We start from the raw sequence: 8,099 nt of genomic DNA on the forward strand, positions 1-8,099 counted from the left end.
TGTGTTCCATTTGAAGCCACAGAGAACCCTTCTGTTCTGGTTCGGATGTGAGGTGTCCCCCAAAAGCTCACATGTGAGACAACAGAAGGTTCAAAGGGGAAATGATTGGGTTTTGAAAGTCTTAACCGAATCAGTGAATTAATCCCTGATGGGATTAACTGAGTGGTAACTGCAGGCAGGTAGGGTGTGGCAGGAGGAGGTGGAATTGGGGAATGGCTTTGGGGTATATATACTCATTTCTGGCAAGTGAAGTCTCTCTGCTTCCCAATGATGTGAACTACTTCCCTCTGCCACACTCTTCCGCCATGATGTTCAGCCTCACCTCGAGCCCCGAGGAATGGAATTGGCCTTCTATGGACCAAGACTATCGCCGCCCGCGGCAACAGTCGTGCAGATATTGTTACCGCCTGCAGCAACAATTGCGCGGGTATTTATCAGAGGTGGACTGGAAACAAACTACTTCTACTATCTTTCTTTTTAGTGGGCTGCTTTCTTGCTTGTTTGCTTGTTTACTCCCTAGTTTATAGAGGAAGAGAGGCTTTGAGAGGAGAGAGAGAGAAAGGTTTTGCATAAGAGAGAGTCTTGCTTAAGAGAGAATCTTTGCTTATCCGAGAGGCTACACTTTCAGAGATGCTACTTCTTAGTTCTGCTGCTTCTTCTTAAAGGTGCACCCTGCATCCCGCGTCTTTCACTCTGCTATCTAGAGGTGTGGCTTTACTTCTCCGTTCTGCAATCTGCAACCTGCGTTCTGCCCTCATTCAGATGTGCTTCCTATAGGTGCGTGTCTTATATACCTAATGCAGCCAATCAGCTTAGGATTAGCACAATTGTGGCACGCCCCTCGGTACCAAACAAGAAAGAATGAGGACTATCTGTTGACCACTAGCACAAAGGAGACATTAACTAATCAGGCATAAGTAGATCACACTGTGTTAACACTAATTCTGCGCCACCTCTTGGCTCAACGCCAGCCGCCATCCTAGGGTTACCCAAACATGTCTTCTGCACAAGACCTCTAAAACTGTGAGCCCCCAAATAAACTTTTCCTCCTAAAATTGTTCTGGTTAGATCTTTCAGTCACAGCAGAAAAAAAAAAAAAAAAAAAAAAAAAGCTGACGAAGATACCTTCCTCACTGTTTTCCAGCTGCTGTGGTTAGCTGGCAAGCTTTGGTTCCCTTTGGAGTTGCATAACTTCTGCCTCTGTCCTCCTTGTCACATTCTCAGATCTTTGAAGGCATTTGTAAGGATGCTGACTTTCTCTTAGGAAAATGGGATGCCACTGTGCATACTGACGAGAGATGGAACATAGTCTAACTTACACTCAAAGGACCATTCCAGCTATGAGGCTAGACTGTGTTCCTCTATTTCTACCAGGTTGTTAACAATAATGAATGCTTTTGTCTATATATACACAAATCACTGGGGGTTGAAAAGTGGTAATATTTTAATTTTACCATTTCTTTTACATTTATTAGACTATATGCATTGTTGAAAACAATACTCTTCTTTATTATTTGATTATTCAATGGTACAATTCTAGGAAAGGAAGAAAGTTTGGTAGTATCTCTTCATTTATTACTTGTCAAAAGTGACTAACTCATGGACTTAAACACATTTGATGGGTTCTAACCTATATCTTTTGTTATTATTATTGAGGACGTTCAAACAGCTAGGCACAGTGGCACATGCCTGTAATCCCAGTGACTCCGGAGGCTGAGGTAGGAGGATTGCAAGACCAACCTCAGCAATTTAGCAAGGCCCTAAGGACTTAGCAAGAACCTGTCTCAAAATTAAAAAAAAAAAAAAAAAGGTTGGGGATGTCCTCAGTGGTTAAGCAACTCTGGGTTCAATTCCCAATGCCCACCAACACATCCCCCCTGAAAAAAATAAAAACAGAAGTTCAAACAGTTTCATCTTTGGCCTAAATTAGGCTAGTGCTACTGATATGGTCTAATACCAATTAAATACATTCTCAAAAGAGTTAAAAGTCAGAAGTTTTTAATAGTGGATATTCAGAAAATATTTTAGAAAATAAATTTTTAGGAAACTATAGTGGTCAGAGTCCAATACTTCCTTCAGATTCACCATAGAAGTGGTTTTAAGGATAGTGATAAAATGTTGCCAAGACTTTACAAGGGTACTCTCGTATTTTATACATGAAAATTCCTGTTCCTAATATTCTACCTTAGATATAGATCTATAATCCCCTATCATTACTGACATGCTCTGATTTAAACTCACCTGAGGCTTATTATAAATTTTATTTATCTCACTTAACAGGTACATTCATGTATTTTGCTGCAGAAATGTTAATACTCTTAAGTAATAATTTTGATTATTAATAATTTTTATTTTAATTACTATTCTAGATCATACTGAAGGTAATATACAATGTATGATATAGATATCCACACAAGGTTTATATCCAATATAAACATTTCTTTTTTTTTGGTGGTGGTACTGGGGATTGAACTCAGGACCTTGTGCATGACAGGCAAGCACTCTACCAACTGAGCTATATCTGTCCCCTGAACATTTCTTAGTATTTTAAATACATATGACCCCTAAGTTTGAGCTAAAGGCTCAAACTGTGAGTATACTATCTGTATAGCTACTACTTACCTATTCCCCATCAATCATGCTTAAAGAAACAATTTCTTTGAACATCCTCTTTATCCTTATATATGTAAATATATATCTAAAAGGAGTCAAGAGATCCACCACATGATTCTCAATCTCCTAGTCCTCCCCAATTTCTAAAGCGCATATCTATTTTTTTAGATGGTAAGTTGGGTAATCTACTCATGTTTAAATTCCCTGATCCTTGAAATAAGACCTCTAGATAGCACTGGTGTTTTTCAGGAGTAGTACTCTGATTATTCTGTGTGCTCAGACACGTTGAAGCAAGGGTTTTAAGGTCTCTTTTTTTCTCAGAAGGGAGAGGTACTATGAAGGATGATCCTCTTACTTAGAGGGAGAGAAGCAAAGGTAGAGCCCCACTAGGCTCTGGACTAATCTGTTCACGACCTCTAGTCTCATTAAAAAAACAAAACAAAACAAAAAACTGAATCAAAATCTAACACTTAGAAAACACTGTACTAGCAATTAATATGATAAAAATATGGAGTTTTTTTTGTAATCATCATCATCGTTTCATCATCAAAAATGGATGCTTATAATTTGCTAGACACACTGAAGGTATTTCACATACAGGATCTCATCTGCATACCTGCATTCAAGGACACTGCTGGCCGGCACTGCTTTGGGCCAGTGAGTTCTTGCTGCACTTTGTAGACCTTCAGGTAGCTCCTGGAAGTGTTTTGAACTATTAAAATTATTAAAGGCATTAATAGGTGCTATTTAAATGCCTATTAAAATACTATTTATTATTTAATCTCCCTTCTTTAATGGAAATGTTTTGAGAGTGTCCATGGGCACATTTAGCCGAGAGACTGTAGCTAATGTAGAACAACATGCTGGAGAACCAATAACTCAGTCGATATAGTACTTAGCAGAACACTGTAAAGCACAGTGCTACTTCACCCTTATAAAGTCTGTGATAATTTTATTTCTTAGTCTTGGGTTATGTAATGTGGATCAGCAATTCACAGGAAACAGAAGGAGGGCTTGTGTTGAACTGTAAGTTCATGAGGCCAACGAACGTGGTTGGTGATAAATCTGAAAATTTGTCCTTAGACACTACTCGACAGCTTTAAAAGTTGCCTTCTCTAATTTAAACCTTATAGAGCATGCTAAGATAGCTCTCTAATAAAAAACATTGTTAAAATGAGTAAATAATTAAACTTATTCAGTGTTTGATTTTTTTGGTTATTCAAATGTATAATGAAGCTTTAGAGAGACCCATTCTATAAATCAAAGCCTGAACTTTGGTATATTTAATCATTTAGAATTAAAATGCAAACTCTTTAGTTTGAGTTTATGATGTACAAAATAAAATATTTTCAAACATTGGGTTTTAAAAGCAGGTTTGGTTTTTTTTTTTTTTTTTTTTGGCATGTTATTGACCTCATAAACATTTCGTTGCATTTAAATGAGTTTAAAATATACTATCACTATATTTGTGATGGTATATTTGTGATTTGTGATTTTTCTTTGTGATTTATAACATTCTTCCAACTTATTTTAAAGAAAGTTAAGTATCATGTAATGTAAAAATAATCAAAATCCTTCTACAGATATTGTGAATACTGTTACAGTTTATGTAAAATATTATCCCCCTCATCCTAAAATTAAAAAAAATACTATATTAAGCAATAGCTTGGACAGTCTCAGTAGATGTCTTTCTTGTGTATCTGGACATAGTCCTGAGCTAGGAAGTTTGGGGAAAATTCAAGAGACAGGAAACCATCAGGCAAAGGAAGTTCAGTGTATTCTTAGACTTTATTATGCCCAAGGTTCTTGGTCTCTGATTGCTCTTGGTCTAAGTAAGTCTGCTGACTTAGGCTTCCACACTCAGTAACCAATTTAAACACCTTGTCCCAAAAACCAGTCTCACCTCCCTTTTGTCTTATAATTAAATAAACACATCTCACTAAATTTTTTTCTATTGTCTTCCCCCTATCTTTTCATTTTTTCCCCTATTTTACACATTGATTGAAACTGGGACAGTTTACTCCTTATCTTTATTTTTGATGATTTTTCTTGAATAAGAAGGGAATTCTTATCAAAGTTTCCTGCTTTGACTTCTTAAACATTATATTGGAGAGATGTGTTTCTTGTTTGAACCTAATTATTTCCATGGGAGGTCTCTGGCACAAGCAGGGACCTTTGTCACCATATTGGTCCTATCAGCTTTTAGGCAGCGGAGACCAGAATTTAGATTCTTCCTTCAATTCCTAAATCCTTTAAGGAACATATGTCTACTTTTTCCTCCCTCTCCTTTACCAAAACTCAAATTTCTTTATTTCTTTTCTTCCAGTGAGGCAGATCACTTCAGATAGTTCCAAATAATTTTAAAGCTCCAGTAGTTCAGTATGTGATTGAAGGAACAGGGATGGGGGCAAGAGACCGACATGGATAATCTAGTGAAAATGTGTGGTTGACTGCTCTCCATTGTCGCTGTGGAAAAATTACTTTTTTTTTTCCTTTTAACATTTTCACTTAGTCTCTGGATAAATAGGCATGTTTATTAACCTGGTTCACTATGCCAGGCATCAGTAATGAGTGGCAAAGAAAAGGTCTATAGCATTGGTGGGCAATGAAGGGTTTATGGTGGTCGACATAAGAAACTGATATTTTCACCATATAATTTTCACAGAAAGCTTTGAATTGCCTCAGAAGATAGATTGTCTTCCTCTTGTTCCAGCAATCAGGTTAAGATCAGCAGGCTTATAATGGTTTTATTGAGATATAAGTCATACACCATAGCATTTACCTTTTTACAGTGCATAGCTCAGTGGATGGTATTGTAGTCACACAGTTGTGCAACTAACACCACCCAAAATTTATAACATTTTCATCACCTCAAAGTCCCTGTGCCCATCAGCAGTCACTTCTTACTGCTGTCCTCCTCCCTTCTCTGGCAACCACTAATCTATGTTTTTTATGATTTCATTTTTTCTGAATATTTCACATAAATGAATAACACACTCTGTCTTTTACAACTGGTTCCAATCAATAAAATAATGTTTTCCAGGTCCCTCATTGTGGTATCAGATGCAGTTCTTCACTCATTATTTTTGTCAATCAGTATTCCATGGTATTGAGACACCACACTTTATTCATCTGTTGATGAACGTTTAGGTTGTTAGCATGTGTTATTGCCAATGCTTTTGATTTGCATTCACTAATGACCAATGATGTTGAACATTTTTCATGAGTCCATTGGACATCTGTATATCTTCCTCGAAGTCAGGTCTATTCAAGTGCTTTTTCTATTTTTAATCGGATTATTTGTCTTGGTATCATTGAGTTGTAAGAGTTCTTCCCATATTCTGGACAAATTCTCCCAGATAAAGGATTTGCAAATGGTTCTCCCATTCAGAGGTGTGCTGTTTCACATTCTTGATGGGGGTCCTTTGAAGCACATAGGTTTCTAATTTTGATAAAGTCCAATTTGGTTGTTCTTCATCTCTTGAGCTTTTGGTATAATATCCAAGAAACCATTGCCTACCCAAGTTCTTGGAGATATGCTCCTGTTTTCTTCCAAGAGTTTAATAGTTTTCTGTCTAACATTTTGATCTATAATCTACTTTGTTCAAGTTTTGAAGCAGAGGCTCAACATCATTATATTTTATGTGTACATCCGTTGTCCCAGCGACTGTCATTAATAAGACTTGAGACAATTTCTTTTGTGGATGCACATGTTTGTTCATTACTAGCACCAACTGCTTGACTAATTTCTTTTACTTACTGTTGTCTATATTTTCATACATTCCTCCTGCTTATTTTCACTTATTCTGCTTTTTTGTTCATTATAATAAGTTGATTCATTTGAAAACTATCTTTGCCATACTGGCTTGTCATTTGATTAAAGGATAAAAGGTCCTGTCCCCTCTTGGAGAAGGTTAATCCTTGAGGTTCATTTGTCACCAGGTACTGGGTAACTGGGTCCCCTGGATGGCCACAGAGCACCAGAATGAACCTGAGTCCTTTCCCACAGTTTCCTCCCATGACATGGGAGGACATGAGTGACAACCATGGCAAGAAACAGGTATAGAAGCTGAAAATGTCTTGACTGACCAGAGAGCCTGTGAAAAGAAGGAATTCATTCTCCCCAACTCAGAAATATATTTTTGGATTTACTTTTTTATTTTTAAACTTTGTTTGGACTCCAACCTATTTTTGATGTGCTTTCTATCGCCCTGTGAGTACAAATTCAAATTTATATCTAAATCCACTGCTTTATTGCAATGCCATTAAATATAAGGATAAGTAGAACCTAATGCCAGTATATTTCCTCCTGTGTGTGAGCAAATCACATAATCAAAAAACCAGATGTCAGTCTTCAATATTATATAGAAACCAGCTGGAGACGCTACACTGACGGCACTGGCTTTTCACTGTTTTTATAATTTTGCAGGGCCAGCAATTGGACCAGCCTTGCACATGATAAGCACATGCTGTACCACTGAGCTGTACACCTGGCCCCAGCAGGGTTTTTGGTTGCTAATCTTTCTAAAGATCACATTATTATTTCTATTATTTATTTATTTATTTATTTTTATTTTTACAGACTGCATTTTGACTCATTGTACACAAATGGGGTACATCATTTTGTTTCTATGGTTGTACACGATGTAGATTCATATCATTCGTGTAATCATACATGTACATAGGGTCATGATGTCTGTCTCATTCCACCAGTTTTCATACCACCTCCCTCTCATTTCCCTCCATAATCTAAAGTTCCTCCATTCTTTTCTGACCCCCACTCCGCAATCCCCATTACATATCATCCTCCACTTATCAGGGAAAACATTCAGCCTTCAATTTTTGGGGACTGGCTTATTTCACTTAGCATGATATTCTCCAATTCTATCCATTTATCTGCAAATACCATAATCTTATTCTTCTTTATGGCTGAATAATATTGTGCAGATGTTGGGAAAAAAGGCACACTTTTACATTGCTGGTGGAGTTGCAAATTGGTGCAGCCACTCTGGAAAGCAGTGTGGAGAATTCTCAGAAAACTTGGAATGGACCCACCTTTTATCCCACTCCTCCGTTTATACCCAAAGGACTTAAAATTAGTATACTATAGTAATGCAGCCACATCAATGTTTATAGCAGCTCAGTTCACAATAGCTAGATTATGGAACCAACCTAGATGCCCTTCGACAGATGAATGGGATAAAGAAACTGTGGTATATATACACATTATTATTTCTAAAATGCATTTGAGCATATTTACATATAATAGAGTCTCTGTTTTCATTTTTCACTTATATCATTTACTCCCCAACATCAGGAATTTCTTATTTCATACTCTTTCCTTTCCAGAAAGTTTGTGTCAGGTAATTTTTACTTTCATTTTGTATTTTTTTTTTTTTTGCCCAAAGCATATAATGACGTTGAAAATAAATTTTAATGTTACCAAGGTTTAGAGAAGAAATTTCTTTTTATAATAAACTGTATAC

This window comes from Sciurus carolinensis, chromosome 4 (assembly GCF_902686445.1).
Source record: "Sciurus carolinensis chromosome 4, mSciCar1.2, whole genome shotgun sequence".
In the NCBI taxonomy this organism is placed as follows: domain Eukaryota; kingdom Metazoa; phylum Chordata; class Mammalia; order Rodentia; family Sciuridae; genus Sciurus; species Sciurus carolinensis.